This window comes from Pinus tabuliformis, chromosome Q, assembly GCF_031772625.1.
Source record: "Pinus tabuliformis cultivar Carrire ecotype Pingquan chromosome Q, CPIR1, whole genome shotgun sequence".
Lineage (NCBI taxonomy): Eukaryota > Viridiplantae > Streptophyta > Pinopsida > Pinales > Pinaceae > Pinus > Pinus tabuliformis.
Genome location: NC_142296.1, coordinates 430934624 through 430952618, shown reverse-complemented (window position 1 = coordinate 430952618; position 17995 = coordinate 430934624). Strand labels below are relative to the sequence as shown.

The window sequence follows — 17995 nt, the reverse complement described above, 5'->3', positions numbered from 1 at the left end:
TGTAAGATTGCATGGGTTGCCTAAGAGTATTGTCTCAGACAGGGATTCCAAATTTGTTGGACATTTTTGGAGGACATTATGGAAGAAGCTGGGAACTAAACTAAGTTTCAGCTCTGCCTATCATCCACAAACTGATGGACAGACTGAAGTGGTGAACAAGAGTTTAGGCAATCTTTTAAGGAGCTTTACTGCAGAACATCCAAAGCAATGGGATCAAGTGTTAGCACAAGCTGAGTATGCATATTATGACTCACCTAACAGGAGTACAGGACAGAGTCCATTCCATATTATTTATGGAATGCATCCAAGAGGAATATCTGAATTAAGAAATTTGGGAAAAGAAGAGATGAGAAGTGCAGAGGGTGAAGATTTTGCTTCAGAAATGCAAGAAATACATGAACAAGTGAACCAACAGCTGTAGGATAGCAACATAAAGTACAAAACTAGAGCAGATATGAGGAGAAGAGAGGTGAACTTTGAAGTTGGAGATCTGGTTTTAGCACATCTCAGAAAGGAGAGGTTTCCAAAGAGGGAGTATAACAAACTGAAGTTCAAAAAAATTGGACTGTGCAGAGTGTTGAGAAAATTTTCTTCAAATGCCTATGAAATTGAGTTACCCCCTGATGTTGGGATATCACCAATTTTTAACGTTGTAGACTTGTACAAATATGAAGGTGAAACTGCAAATGATACATCATAAGATAAAGAGACCCAAGAGATTGATTGGGTAAAACAGTTACCCACAGCAAAGGAGTTGCAACCAGAAAGAATTATGGACAAGAAGGTGTTTAAGAAGACAAGGGGATGAGAGTACTTCCAGTATTTGGTAAAATGGAAGGGATAGCTAACCGCTGAAGCTACTTGGGTTACAGAAGACATGCTATAGAAACTAGGCAGTTTTGTAGATGAACTCATGGACAGGAGCCCATGAAGAATTTTGTCCTCAGGAGTCTGATGCAGGAGCATGTGACTTAGAGGGAAAAAATCTTCAAACATATTCCAAAAATCCAAAAAAAAAATCTACAGGCAAGGGAGTGGGGTCCTTTAGCCAGCAAGTTTCATGCTTTTCTAGTTTAAGATAAAGATAGAATTAAGAATAAAACCATGCTATAATAATCACTTTATGATAAGCTATAATAGCTTTATGGCTTTAAATCACTCTATGTACAAGGCATGCTTTTGTATGGATAAGGATCAAGAGGGCCTATCTATTATTTATAAATAAGAAACAACGAGACTCTTAGAATATCAAGCCCGGAAGCATTATCATCTGCAAAAACCTCTCTCTGTTCATCTGGTTTTATGGTTCCATGTAAATTGGTATTTTATGAATATATCAATGCGGTTTTGTTATTTTCTGAGTTTATAAATGATGATTCAGCCTTTGTTTTTCAATTAACTCTTCATATTAGACCTGTTGGGGAGTTTTCCCTTCATATCAGCGAGCGCAGGCTTCTTAAATCATTTTATAGAGTTTCGTGGCCAAACTCTATTTACACAGAGAAATTGCGAAATTTCCTTAGCTAGAGCATAATTCCGAACCTAAAAATTTATTAGATTTGGTTCATACCCGTATCGAGTCCGAACCAATATCGCGTCGCAGAACCACAAGTGGAGTGGAAGACCATTGGAATCGCCGAAGTCTGAACTCCGATAGCTCGGACCCGAAATGCCATAAAGTGGAGTGGATAAGTTGTCGGGTCTGCATTTGTTATCGCATCGCAAAGTCGGAGCGCGAGGAGCTAGGCCTTTGGAACTATGGAATCACCGATAGTGATTGCTGATTATCGCATTGGGAAAAAGGGTGTTGAAAGGGCCAATTATTAAAGGTTGTTGTAATTGGAAAATGGCATTATCAATTTTGATACTATTTTCAATCAATTCCTTAGAAGTAGACTAGCTAGAGAATTTTGATGGATTGGATACAAGTCAGTTGCCCCCATCATCATTAGTTTGGCTTCCCTTGTGGTATAGTATGTTGGTGAGTAGCCAAATTACGAATTTTGTATGATAACAACTTTGAGGCAATATAACATCTTAATGAACAAAAGGACTACTCTCTCTCTCGCTCTCTCTCTCTCTCTCTCTCTCTCTCTCTCTCTCTCTCTTTGCACGATATAGAATTATTTACTTAAGGTGAGCATTGGAATATTTTTATGCTCAACATTAAAATATTTTTTATAAGTTCTCTCTCTATATAAGTATATATGAAGTTGATATTGAAGCTGAGGATTTGTTGAGTGGGGTGTGGGGCGGCTGGAACCCTAGATGCCCTAGCACCCTATTTTTCATGTCTCCTCATCCATGAAGTCGAGGGATTCTTCTTATTCGGGCATCATGTTTTTTTTGCATGTTATCTTAAGCGTGGAGTTTTCGCAATATGCATTGGGCTTTTGTCATCTTAGTTTGGGGTTTGGATGTTGTCATTCCTTCTCGTCATCATTGTCTATCCCTGCTCTGCCACTCTATTCAACGGGTCTTGGAGTTGCTTTTGGTTTCATGTTGGGCTTCGTGGCTCATTCTTGGCATCTGGGATATGCTAGTCGTTTCTTGGGTCGTGGGTGCATGTTTTGGTGGCTCTACCGGGTTCATTTTCTACTTGGTGGATTCTACTTTAATTGGTGTGAGCGATGGAATTTTCTATTCCTTGTTATAGGTGCTGCCATTTTTTTCGTTAGGGTTTATGGGGTCGCCTCTGCACAACACCTCATGGGGTTTTATCCCGGAATATCAGAGACCTTTTTGGGTCTAGTTTGCGGGCCTTTCTCCCTAACATTTTTTCCATTTTTTCCATTGGGGTTTACAAACTTGCTTTGTAAGGAAGGGTTGCCCTTTTGTTGGGATTTTGGGTGCTCCTCTCGGGGTACTTTGGTGGGCCCGCGTTCCCTTTGTTCAAAGCTTATTGAGTCTTGTTCATGCTACCTATTTTTGGGGTTGTTTTTCTGGGGATTTCGACCCTAGTGAAATATTTTGCGCTTAAGCATGTGTTGTTGCATGTCGGAGCATCTCTAGACACGTCCAAGCCAACCATGACATCTTTTGGTTACTCTTGTGAATATTTTATGCGTTTATCATGTGATGAGGTTTGTCGAAGAATCTTCAAGAATGTCCAAGCCGATTAGAGCATCTTTCGACTATTATTATTGTTTGCGGGCCTTGCACCTTTTGTCAATCAGATATATGTTGGGGTCTGTTGATCCACATTGTAATGTTTGGATGCCTGTTTTTTAGGCTATATCTGGTGATCCCTATGGGGTTCATTGACGGGCCTGCGAGCCTTGCTAGCTTGTTATTTTCATAGTCTATGTAAACATTTTTCATTTTAATGAAAACTATTGTTTTTTTCTTTCTAAAAATAAAATAAAATAAAATATGAAGTTGATATTAAAATATATTCGTTAACATGGATACCTAAAATATTTTATTTAAGGCCAACATTGAAATATTTTTAAATAGCGAAGGTATTACACATCTCCCTTAAATTGGAAAGTGCATACATAAGAATTTTTTTACTTTCAATTACTTTATCTCTCTCTATCTATATGAAGTTGATATAAAATTATGTTACTTAATATGGACATTGAATATTTTAGTAATGGATTACACCAAAATATTTTTTTGGTTATTAATATATATATTTTTAAACACCACATGTCAACTCTATGTTCAACACCGAAGGAAATTGCACATCTCTGTCATAAGCTATAATATCAAATGTAATATCAAAAATATTATTTTAAATGCTCTATATCAACTTCATATTGATTAACAAAAAAAATATACATATCCGTACTACTAAAATGAAAAAACAATTATTGGCTAAATTAGAGTTTTCTTACCTTTAATTATTTTATGTCTATTTATATATAAAGTTGATGTAAAATTATGTTATTTTAGTAATGTGAACATTGAAGTTTTATTTCTTTATTTTATGGCTAACATTTTTTTTTAATATAAGTATTTTTTATTATTTTTATGTAATGTTACAAGAGAACATCTATCTCATTGTAGACACGAAATATATATATATATATATATATATATATATATATATATATATATATATATATATCACATTGAAATATTTATTTCTACTCAATATTAAAATATTATTTAATTTTAATGTCACATGTTAACTTTATATTGAGTACCAAAAGAATTACAAATCTCTTTCACAATAAACTGTAAAAAATGTCTTTTTAAGCAAAAATCACCCATTGATATGATTAAAACATATTTTTCTCTCATAAAAACACAAACACAAACTTGATATACGATTATTTTGCTTGAAATAAACCTTAAAATATTTTTTTAAATATTATATATAAGATTTTAAATATTATATATAAAATCTATATTAAAAACAAATAAAAATTACATCTACTTCATACTAAATTACTAAATTATATACTAATTTGTAAAACACATTATTAAAAACAATCAGTTAGTTATCCTAATGTCCCTTGCTATGTGAAACACTTTATCCTACAAGGTTATAATACATATTTAATTACTTAGTTATCCTAATGTCTCCTGCTATGTGAAACACTTTATCCTACAAGGTTATAATACATATTTAATTACTTAGTTATCCTAATGTCTCCTGCTATGCGAAACACTTTATCTACATGTTATTTGTCGATACGCTCATAACTATCTCTTTGTTGTTAGCCCCATGGGCAAGTGAGAGATGCATTGAGTTATTTCATAGTTTTTTTAACTTCTTTGATTTCAAGGCTAAAAGTAGCAAACTTAAGTGAACTCTTGAATTATGGTGTCCGTTGCAAATGTGCATGAAATAGTGAATAGATTGAACTCAAATGCTATGGGGGTGTTTCTTTCTTCTTTTTAAGAATTTTACGAAAGGAAATAAATTTGTTTTTCTATTATTATTATTATTATTTTATCGAAAGTTTACATAAAATTGCAATAATAGTGTTAAATTAGCAAAGAGATTTTATTTTAATATTTCATAAGATGGTTTCAATCATGGTTTTATCTTATGATACTTGCTCCAAGTCCTCATAACACTCTTTGATTTGTGAGACTTGGAAACATACTATTCCTAGATCATTTTTTTGTTTCAATTTAATATTGTACATATTAAGTTGTTTTTTCTACAATAAAGTAAGCCTTACTACCAAGTGTGTACGCGCGCGCACGTGTATATTCCCCACATAGGGTGGCACAAGCCCATCATGGAAATGAATTAGGTGAGATCTTCTCCTCTCTGTTGATAACCACATGTTATGGTGGTGGATTATTGGAAGGTGCCCATGCATGGCAATGAACACTATAAGATCATATCTAATGAGAAGATTATAGCCTCTGCAGAGAGAGGAAATGAGGGGACTACAACACATTCATGGCGCACTTGAGGAAATGCAGAAGACTTAAATGGTGGGAATGATGGCTCGAGTTGGCTACCTTTAGCTCCGTGTGTGGGAGATCACCCTACAATTATAGCCCTTTTACATGATCATGCCATTCCATAATGAAAAAATATCTTAGTTTAAGGGAGACATTTATGGTAATTTTCCATATTCACTCCCTAATATATTGCTAGCTTGTCTATTTTTTTGGTTGAGCTCTTAGTTTCAAATTTTGGCATTAGTTTACTTTCATTTTGGCATTATGACCCCTCATCCTACACAAAAAAGAAAAACCCTATGGATCAAACTAGAGATGAAACAAACCCAACCAATGTTGCTTCGACTTACCTCATAACTATTGTACTTGACCTTCATAGTTGTATGTATGGTGTGAGGAAAAAAATGAATTTCTATAGATTTAATGGAGAAGGAGGAGATCAATGTCATGCATATTGGGTTCCTCATGGGTCTATATTCAAGCCGCACTAGGGAAATAAAAATCCACTACATAGTGGAATTATATTGACACACAAAGGCTTTTGTGGCCTATGCTCTACCATCTTGGGAAAATGATTAGAAAGAATTTTATGACCGCACAATTATTGATTAATCTATTTTCTTGGCCACTTAATATAGATCTCCAAATTGGCCTTTATCCAAATACATATAGATCTCCAAATGGTATCCTAATTTTTTAGAAAAATAACCATTTCACATGAGGAAGCATTTTGAAATAATGCTTATGCACAACAGTGGTGGAAAGTGTGATTGAGTAGTTATGCACAACAAGAGAGGAAGGAAGGACACTCATTTAGAAGTTCATCCCTCTCCTGGGGTAACATGGGCTTGAGAGAATCCATTCCATTTCCTCTCTCTCTCTCTCCCCGCATTAAATAGTCTATAACCCATTTCAAATGTGTTGAGATTCAACTTGACAATGGGATTATCCATCCAAACTTGTATTTTTGAATTCAAAACCATGGAGCTTAGTTTCTCCCACACTGCCTTTTTCACAATTTTGTTTCAAAGATAACACAAATATTTCATTTTGGCATTGATCTAAGGCATCCCAAATATGAGGTGTGCATTTCTATAAAATAATTATGAAAAATCACGATGAAAAGCATTGATTTATTCGTTGAGGCTATATGGAGGGATAAAATGATGCAATATATCAACTTAAAGAGATAAGGAATGATTGAAAGTTTTTTTAATTAGTTGATTCCTAAGGATAAAGGTAAAGAAAGTAGTGGGTGAAAGTCATGTTTGTGGTAATTGTTTCTAGCACATGAGATGGGAACATTGATGTCCATTCTCAATGCATGCGTGAACTCTTATAGTTAGTTGAAAGAGACTATGGCCACTCTGGATGACAACATAGAGAACAGGTGGATGAAGATAGAGGGAAAATAACAAGAAACTATAGAAAATGCATAGATGGTGGTTTGTAATATGCTAATGACAAACGATGTTGTGAAATTGTGTCACAAATTACACATGTCATATTGTAATAGGTGAAAGAAAAATAATATGTGGTAGGTCACAAGTGGTTCTTAACAGAGAATGGTTGAGGGGAACTACCTCCCTAAAGAAACACCTTCGATGTAATTATTTATATCAATAAACATTTTTAATTATCCATATGCACATTTCTTCTTTATTATGACAGAGTTTCACTGGATGCCAATTTAAATGAATGCACACATCCATCCTTGATGACATATTTTGATCTTTGTGATCCATCCCTCACTTCCTTCTACATAATGTTTTTGATATTGACCCCTTTGGAACTTCATGGAAGTGAAATATGAGGATGGGCAGACATTTTGCTCAAGCAAAAAATTGTAAGGTGTATCAATTAACTACATCCTTAGTGGCTAGGACACATTTTCTGAGGCCTTGTTGTGGTTCTTTCAGCTCATCATTCACTTGAAAGAGGAGTTATTCACCACAAATCATCATCTTATTGACCATCATAAAATGAAACATAGGGCATATAGTGCATTTGTAATGACAAAATGTTTTAAGATGTGTTAGAAGTTAACCTCATCCCCTAGTTGACACGGGCTTCATTTCTCCATCTCTCAATTGTCTACATTTTAACAAATCATTTTGTATTATTACATGTATTGTTTAATAATATTGCATAGTCAAACTACTAAACTATGGTAACTATAGCTGATTTCTCCAGGAAATTTGTGTTACTTAATACCTTATAATTTGCAACTACCCATGCTTGAAATAGAAGGAGGAGTGATAAAAAGCTTCTATATTGATATATTAAACATGTTGATAGTCCTTGACACTCTTACAAGACAGGTCCCAACTAAAATGAGGAGGATGGGTGCATAATACTTGGAAGGTTAGGATTTCTATAGGCCCATGGGGCCTGACAAGCCTAATTAGAATCCTTCCTAAGATCCTTACCCCCTTCTTTCTGTGATATTATTTTGATGATTATCCATCCCTTGGTCATTCTTGTTGTGTATGAAAGCTAGATCATGGAAACTAATTTAATGGATTACTCTAACAATTGATCTGAAGGGTCTTAAATTTGGACAACTTTTGGCCACCACATTTTCTCTCCAACACATGAATGTTTGGGTTTCTCATCTTCTCCCATGCTAGAGAATGATGTCATGGGTGAAATTAAAAGGATCCCATCACTTTCGACTATGGAATCAAATTCTTAGAATTAGATCTTTGTCAAAACATCAGAAGAAGATAACCCTACATCTAGGTCCATAGTAGCTAGAGACAAACCATATTTTCCTATTTCTTTCCATATGGTTCCCCCAACTTTGTTGTGGACTCCCACTTTACTTCAATATTGGATTTTCTTCTCTCACCTTAGATGATTTTGACTCCTTTCTTCTTATATTTAGTTTTCCCTACATTATAAATTGGACAGTTTTGTTGGCAGTCGACTATCTCTAGACATGTTTAGTGGATGTGGGTTCACTCCTTAGTCAATTGCTCCATCGATCCCATCGACCAAAGGATAATATAGAAAATAGAGGAAATGTGTCAAGTGAAAAGATGACACATGCTCTCTTTTCCTTTGCATCTCAAGGGCATCCTAGTTGAGAACATCTCATATGAACAATTTGGTTTCTTTAGAGGGCACCAAAATTCATGAGGTCATTAGACTAAATAAAGAAGGCCTTCACTCTATTTAGTTGGGACATTAAAATGCGGTTGTGTATAAGTTGGACCTCTCGAAGGATTTTGATAGATTAGGTTGGTTATATATCAAAATCTTACTCATCCGCTTAGGTTTTTTCCACTCCCTGTAACTTGGGTTATCAACTATATCAACACTACCTCATTTTCTCTTATAATAACTGGTGCAACCTCACCTTTTTACAATGCAGAGCGAGGCTTTTACCAAGGGTTCCCACTTTCTCCTTTGTTCTTTCCATTGGTAGCAGAAGGCCTTAGAAGACTCATAATAGATGCAAAAATAAGGTGTTTTCAATGGAGTAGCCATAATTCCAAATTATTATCTCACACACTTAGTTTTTGTGGACGATATCTTGATTCTATCTAAAGGGAAACTAAGACACTTTGAATGTTTAAAATAAATCTTACACAATTTCTCTATGGCTATCGGAATGGACATTGATAGATCCAAATCCTTAATATATAGGTTATTTTTATATGACAATGAATAAAGAGAAATAGAAAACCTCCTAACTCTTTAGATAGAGAAAATAACAAGAGGCCTAAAATATTTGGGTTTTTTTCTCAATCTTAATCATTATCTCAAGGCTATTTGGTTTTGGATTCTAGCTAATATTAAGAAGCATATCAATATTTGGTGCAAGATATGGCTTTCTCATGCACGAAAACTGGTCCTTGTCAATTCAATGATATGAGTAATTCTTATTTATTGGGATTCCCTAGCTTGGATTCCAAGAGGGATCGTGAATAAAATTAGATGAATCTCCATTAGATTCTTATGGGATGGGAAAGTGAGAGAAACATCCCTTTGTATTAGCTTCATGGGAAAACTATTGCAGTCCCAAAGGCTCAAGGAGAATGGGGACTAAAGAATATCCCTTGGTTTGTAATAACATTAGTAGCAAAATGAGTTTGGAAATTAATATAGGGAGATGGTCTATAGGCTAGGGTGATTCATCAAAAACATATCAACCCCTCACCAATTACAGATTGGATCAGATCTCCAATAAAATCTTCTAAGAAATTCTATTATATGGAAATATATAATCTAAGATTTCTCCTTGATGGGTCAAGGACTAATATGGAGGATTGGATATGTTTCCAAGTCCTCATTGTAAAGGACCCTTGGATTGGAAGCTTACAATATCATATTCTACCCAACTCATTAATAATCAAACTTAATAGAGATGGATTTGATTATAGAAATTACATATCTCAAAGAGACTATCGATGAGGATCTTAATTGTGGGATTCCCTAATGAAACTTTAGCTAGAGGGGGATCATATTGAATCTTGGGAGAACTATGAGATAAATCCTTTGTCTCCTTGTCAGACCCTCTAAACCAATTGATCCGGGCTCCAAATACATCAAGGAAAGGTAGGATATCTTTGGTTGTCTCTTAACAATCTACAACTTGCTTCTCCTTGGTGGGGGAAAATATTTGGAAATGAAGTTGTCCTCGAAAGGAAAATAACTCATGTAGTTTCTCCTATGCGACAAAGCTCCGACTTGGGACAACTTCCTAAATCATTCTTTTTATGGCCTAGTAAATGTGTGCAATATCCAAATGTTATGAAACTATGGGAAACTTATTTATCAATTGACCTTTTATCCAATCTATTTGGAACTTAATACATAGTTTAGAGGATAGGTCATAGGTATGGGAGGGGTTATCTATTGAGAAGGCTCTAAAAAAATTGGTATTCAACTCATCATAAATCCCATCATAAAGCACTTCCCATAATAGTTGTTTAGGGAGTTTGGATGGAAATGAATCATGCCATGTTTGAAAATGCTAGGACTTCTACTCTCAAATTTGGAATCCAAAGTATGGTGATTATGAACTATTATAATCCACATAAAATTGCTCAACCTCAAATTACCGGCAGTAATGTTACAATCCAAATTGACACTCCTTGAGCTATTTTTTTTACTGAGTAACTGAAGGTTCTCCCTCTTGTGGGGGTGTGGGAGGCCTACTTTTTCTCTCACAATCACACTATATATCCTTCTATATTAGCATAGGAACAAACACAAATAATTTCACAAAGTTAATGACTTTAATTTTATTGCTACGACTTACTCAAGAATGTGAAATATCCCATATTCATGTTTATGGTGACTCTATGCTTATCATTAGTTGGATGCAAAGGAAATCAAGGCCCCAAAACTATGGATTATGGCCTCTCTTTCAAAACATACAAGTGTCTACACAAATATTAGTTCTTAATTTATGTTAGAAGTCCATGATGACCTCAACCCCTATGCTTGTTTGGATATTTAATTGGTGTCATAATTATCTGATGTATAAATCCGTTTTGAAATTCCAATTTTTTCCTTGCAATACCTATTTATCAACGTGTTGTTGAGGAACAAACTATCACAGAGATCGAATAAATCTTAAACAAGAACGTTAGTTTCTTACATTTAGAATATTGGAAGTGTACTCTTGAATCACTGAAAAAAACACACTATCTTCAAGAGACTTTGTCAAAGTTGTTGACACTATACCCCTCATTGTGTATTCACCACAAGGAGGTTGAGACTAACCGTTATGTTCTTTATGAGACTCATCAAAGAAAGAGCAACATGTTCCTATATTTGATATACTCAAGGAGGAAAATGGAGACCATCAATAACAAGAAAGTTAGTTTCCTACATTTAGAATATTAAAAGTGTACTATTGAATCAGGTTGAGACTAACCATTATGTTCTTTATGAGACTTATCAAAGAAAGAGCAACATGTTCCTATATTTGATATACTCAAGGAGGAAAATGGAGACCATCAATAACAAGAAAGTTAGTTTCCTACATTTAGAATATTAAAAGTGTACTATTGAATCACTGAAACAAACACACTATCTTCAAATGACAGAGACCATCAATAACAAGAAAGTTAGTTTCCTACATTTAGAATATTGGAAGTGTACTATTGAATCACTGAAGAAAACACACTATCTTCAAATACTTTGTCATACTCTTTAACATTATACAAACACACTATCTTCAAATGACTTTGTCAAATTCATTAACACTATACCCCTCTTTATGTATTGACCAAAAAAAGCACTGACCATTATTTTTTTTTATGACACTCATCAAAGAAAGAGCAACATGGTCGTATATTTGATATACTCAATAAAGAAAATGGAGACCATGAAAAAAGAGAATTGTTAAAAAGACCACTGTTTTTTTTACGACACTCATCAAAGAAAGAGCAACATGGTCATATATTTGATATACTCAATAAAAAAAATGGAGACCATGAATAAAGAGAATTGTTAAAAAGAAAAAAAATTACCTCATTTCATTAGCCAAAAATTATAAAATGGAGACCAATGAATAAAGGGAATTGTTAAAAAGAAAAAAATTACCTCATTTTATTAGCCAAAAATTATAAAATGGAGACCATGAATAAAGAGAATTGTTAAAAAAAAAAAATTACCTCATTTAATTAGCCAAAAATTATAAAATGGAGACCCTGAATGAATAAAGAGAATTGTTAAAAAGAAAAAAATTACCTCATTTCATTAACCAAAAATAATCAACAAAAAGATGGACATTAACCACATTTTTTTTAAGAGACTCATCAAAGAGAGAGAAAAACATGGTGATATATTTGATACACTTAATTAGGAAAATAGAGACCATCAATAAAGAGAATTGCTAAGATTTTATACATCGGTTAAGTGTTTTAAAATTCTAATTATACACCTGGCTAAAACATGGTGCTATATGCACATGAGCGCATGATTTGGCGGTCGGGGCAGTCGGCTATCTCGTTCCCCAACCGCGTTCGATTCTCCCTGCTGCTGCTGTATGCTGATTCCATTGCGAATGTATGATGTAACGGTTGTCAGCTCGTCTGACAAGTATAATGTAATAAAAAAAAAACCATATCGCTTCTCCTAAGAACTAGCCCCTCCCTTTAAAACTTAATTAGGAAAATGGAGAACATCCATAAAGAGAATTGTTAAGATTTTATACATCGGTCAAGTGTTTTAAATTTTTAATTATACACCTGGCTGGTTAAAGAACACTGCGAAGGACTGAAATGCTTATTTTTGAATAAATATATTAATTAATAATATACATGGCTTATTAAAGAATAATGGGGAAGACAAAAGTGTTTTAAATTTTTAATTATACACCTGGCTGGTTAAAGAACACTGCGAAGGACTGAAATGCTTATTTTTGAATAAATATATTAATTAATATACATGGCTTATTAAAGAATAATGGGGAAGACAAAATTACCAATGGCATGTCAAAAACGCGCCCACCGTGGGGCTCGAACCCACGACCACAAGGTTAAGAGCCTTGCGCTCTACCAACTGAGCTAGACGGGCCACGTTTAAATGGAGTGGGATAATTAAATTTATTCATTAATTCTGCATATCTATTCAATCTTATTAAATAGGCACATGTGTTTTCGGAATTCGAACCGTACAAAGTCACTTACAGTCGAAGTGGGCAGTGAGAAGGGCAAACGTGTTCAATCGCTAAAAGATGTGAATGGTCGATGTAAGTATCAAATCAGGACTTCGGATATTAATGAGATAATGACATTATGGATATTTGTGGATTTATGTCAAAATTCTCAAAACCTATAATAGTTAGAAAATATTTTTATAATTTATTGATTTTGAAAATAGAAATGGATTTTATATATTAGTTATGAAGCTAAATTTGATGTAGATATTGGGAATATTTGGGAATCTAAGTAATATTATGAAATTTAATGGAACAAGAATTTCTGTATATCACATTTTGAAATATTTTTGTAATTTATAATTCAAATAAGAATCACTATGGTGGTGGTGAGATACAAAGATCACTTAAATAATTCTTTAAAATATAAGAAAGGTTAAATTTTTTTGGTTGAGAACATTTTCTTTATATCCTAACTTGTTACGTTTTGGTTTTTTTTCATCAAAATTCAATGATATAATTTTTAATGAAACCATAATTGTTTGTTGTCGAAAATGTTTTTTTTTTCATGAAAAAGGATTCAATAGCTTGTGTCTTAGAAAATTCTAGAGTATTTGGATTACATAGATTTCACAATTCAAACTTATGATTCCAACAAATTCATATCTAATTTTGAATAAAATTAGTTGAAAAATGACCAAAATGTAAAAGAATTAGACTACAACATTATATAATGTCGCAAAAAAGTATAGTTCAATATTTTCAGTGAATTAATAATACAGTAAATATTTAATTAGTTTTCCATTTTTAATAGTATTAGGGTTTTGATTTTTTTCTTAATTGTTGTAAATTTATATTATTTTGAAATGTATTAAGTATTTCAATTTATATTATTTTAGACTGTATTAAGTATATAGAAGAATTAAATTTTAAAGTATAAATTTACTAATCATTTAAAATGAATTTAGGTTGGTTTAACTTGATTCAACATGGTAAAATTTATAATTTTAATTTATATAAATATGAACCATAAAAAACATAATTTTGATTATTATTAAAATAATCATATTTGTATGATTATAATATTTTTATTGATATATTTCTTTTCTTTTTTATCTTTATATGTACCATATATTAAGTGTATATGTAAAATTTCTTTCTCATATATATAGACATTTTTATTTTCTTCTATAGATTTATTTAATTTACATCTATAATAATAATAATAATAATAATAATGATTATTAGTTTAATTAATAGATTAAATGTCATTTTTTCATAGTATTGTTTTTGGTTAATTTTAACTAAGATCTAGCAGATTTTAAAAAACTTGAGTTTAAGTTGTTCAATCTATAGAATTTGAGTGGCCAAGAGTTTTTTAGGCTATTGAATCCATTTATACATTCAAAAATGTATTTTAAACAAAAAAAATCAAAATCTTGCTTCAAAATGGATCATCCAATTCCCGTGAAAAAAACCATTTCATATAAGTTAGACATCGCCATATATTATTTCTTATAAGTACCATATTTTGTTTGAAGTTGACATATGATGATGTAAATATTATCTATATGACAAATGTGACAACATCTCTATTATAGTGGGTGTTAGGTACATCTCACTACTTCTAGTGCAACAATGTAGTAATAAAGATACATTGTTCACTTCCTTTCTCAATCCTTTTTTTCAATGTGTTGTCGCACTATTCTATGTTATGGGTTTTTTGGTCGAAATTTCTAGAGATATAATTGTGAGCTCGATTATGATATTTGGTTGTTTAAAATGTGTTTTTGATTGCATAAATGGATTCAACGCCCTAAAAAACCCTTGGAGCATCTGGATTGTGCAAATTACACAACTCTATTGAACAAACAAAAATAATAGACCAAATTAGAAAAATCATGTGATCCATATTAATACATAATTATTTGACCCTTTGTTTCATATTCCAAGAGGTTTCTTGGAATTTTCATGAATGTTGGCATTCACTTGAGGCTTTTCACCTTCCTCTCAAGTGAATAAGCAAAATTCGCATAACCCCAAAAGGATTATGTTTTCAACACCCCCCCTCCTTAATCCAAAGGGGTGCATATGAGTCCAAGAAGAGAGTTAAAATACAAAGATGTATAGCAGCCAATGGTTGGATGTGCTCTTTGACATGATAGTTTAAGGAAGACCAAAAACCAAATGAGGTAGAAAACGTCGAAGTCTTCTACTAGTGGTGGTTTAAGGCTAACCACCAACTCTAGGACTAGGTTCGAAGTAGTTCCTCAAAAAATTTTGAATCTAGCTAGAAGCTAAAATCTATTGTGAAGTGGAAGTGCTCCTTGATGATGATTTAAGGATGACCACAAACTGATGAAATTGGTAGTAGAAATTGAAGTATTCTACCGATGGAGGTTTAAGGTTGGCCACAAACCAAATCATGCTCATGGAACATGAGCCTATCTCTAGCTACAACTCTGACTCTAGCTCTTGCTGACTCTGACTCTAGCTCTTGCTAACTCTGCCTCTAGGTTCTGGCTATAGGCTCTAGTTTAGGTTGTGGCTCATGATCACTTGGTATAACTTCGAAACTAGTAGCAGGCCAGCAATTACCCCCTTATCAGATACAATGTGAGAAGATGAAGATCTAGCCACTGTAATATGTGTCAATAATCGAGAATGAACTCTAAGGTACGACCAATATATCTTCTTGGTTATTAAAGACCATTACCAAGAAGCAATCCATCCAAGGTGAATATTTTCTCTTGCAAGAATCTTATGTGTAGAACATTTGTCTATATTATGAGTATGTTTTCCACAATGCTCACAAGGGTGAAGATCAAAACATTGATAATTCATGTGGCCAACTTGATCACAATGTTGGCAATTAATAATCTCATGTGGAAATGGAAGTGGATGTGGAGCAAGTGAGATGACTTTTCCTGGAGCAACCCAAGACTCTAAAACTTGATGGGTTTAGAGTAGTCAGGAATGTGAAAGGACACTTCCTTTTCATATCTGAGACCTATTATGTGCTTGTTGTTAATGAATTCTTCCCAAAGTCTAATGATGGGCTTGGGAAGCGTAAAAATAACCTCGGCATGTTCACGCGAATATGCTCCTGAAGTTTGATCAAGTGTTGGCTACTAATGAGAATCAACCTCAAACTCAAAATGAGAGTTATTTTAAATAAGGACCAATTCAAAATGTTGATTCATTTGTTGTAGTTTATCTCGTTGGATTTGTGACTCAAGTTGAAGAAACTCAATATTATCCTGTGTATCTTGTAAATAGGTTTGAACATTGGCAAGAGTTTCCTTGTCAACTATGACTGCATTGTCAAACGTAGAAAATATTAGAGCTTTCAATAACTCTAATAAATCATCAATTATTTCCATTTCCCAACAAATTAGGCTTAGAACTACCAATAAAATAATCAATAAAGAGTGAATGACCAACAAAGTCAGTGGGTTATTACTCTAAAATTTATTTACAATGCTCTTTCTCTCGAAATCACAAATGAAAATGGGTAGCAAATTTCCAAGGCATAAAATTATGTTAGGGGTTGGTCACATAAAATTGGTTGCACTTCCATAATCCAATCCCCAATGCTCATGGCCACTTGGTTGTACCTAATAAATGAAAATTGGTTATTTTTCATGCAATATTGGCTTTTCAAAAAGGGGTGTAGATACACCAAAGAACAAATAGTTCAAGAGCAATATAGATTTGAGAAGGTAAGTCACAATCCTATGCCATTTGCATAAAACAATAAATATTGAAATTATTTATCCCTTCACTGGTACAATTAAGTAACAACATCTGGTAATATTTTCAATGCTGACAATGCTATTGAATATTAACAAGTGCGAATGTAATAATGGACATCAATATCTTCTTTTTTAATTTGCAAACTAGTTGACATCTACAACCAACAAGCATGTTGAGCCTTATTAAAAAGGGAGATTATAGAAGTGCTTAAATTTGAAACAAAGCTTGAATCTTTAGGGGAAAAAACAACACATGGGGTACTCTACAATATTATACCCTTCCCTTGTTCCTCCACATGTTTTTCCCTTTACCTTCTTTGTCTTTCACCAAAGATGATCTCTTAAATGGTATGATGTTCTTCTTGTTGTTGATGGGCACACCACCTTCTATATTGAAACTTTAGTTGCTCTCCCACCCTGGGCTTCACACATGTAGAACACAAAATGCTCACACTTGGGGGAATGATCAGTTGCTTTTGATCTGTACATGACTTTTGAGAGTCATGACTGATACTTCCACCACTATCACCAGAGATTCTGAATCACTACTTTGAGTTTGAGTGCATCTAAATTTGGAAGTCTATTTAGATCAACATTGTATTTGCATAAACATTACTGCATGGAAGACACTTGACTTAACTCAAAATCTTGCCCTCAAATTGTATGGCCAAACCATTGGATGATTATTCAGAAAATATTTGATTATATGTGGATTCTTGTTCTCTTTGATGCAATCTGTGGAGTGTCACGTTTAGTGGCTACTAAGTTTTGTTGGGTCACAAAAATGGGCATACCACTATTGAACACACATACACAAAATTAAATCGTGTGATCCAAATTATTTACAAGATATAAATATTAATACATAATTTCTTTGAATGCAAACTTCCATAATTCATAGTGATTTTTCAAGAGAATTTTTCCCATAAATCACATTTTCAATTTCAATACATAATTTTCTGACCCTTGGTTTTATACTCCAAGTGGTCTCTTGAACTTCTCATGACTATTGGCATTCACTTAAACTCTCTGTCTTCCTCTCTAGTAAATAAACCAAATCACATAACCCAAAAAAATTATATTTTCTACAAACTCAAACTTATAATTTTAACAAATATCTACCAAATTTTAGAAAAAAATTATAAAGAATATAGAATAATTAAACTACTATTTTTTTAAATAATAAAATATAAACTTATATTTCCTTTTTCCTATTTTATAATTCAAAAGATTTCTTTGCTTATAAGAATGC

General features: G+C 33.1%; 1 non-coding gene across 1 annotated transcript; it reads right to left on the bottom strand.

Moving 5' to 3' along the window:
* Window positions 1-12833: 12833 nt before the first annotated feature.
* Window positions 12834-12906, bottom strand: TRNAK-CUU (transfer RNA lysine (anticodon CUU)). The gene has a single exon. It is a non-coding gene; the product is annotated as a tRNA-Lys (tRNA).
* Window positions 12907-17995: the final 5089 nt, after the last annotated feature.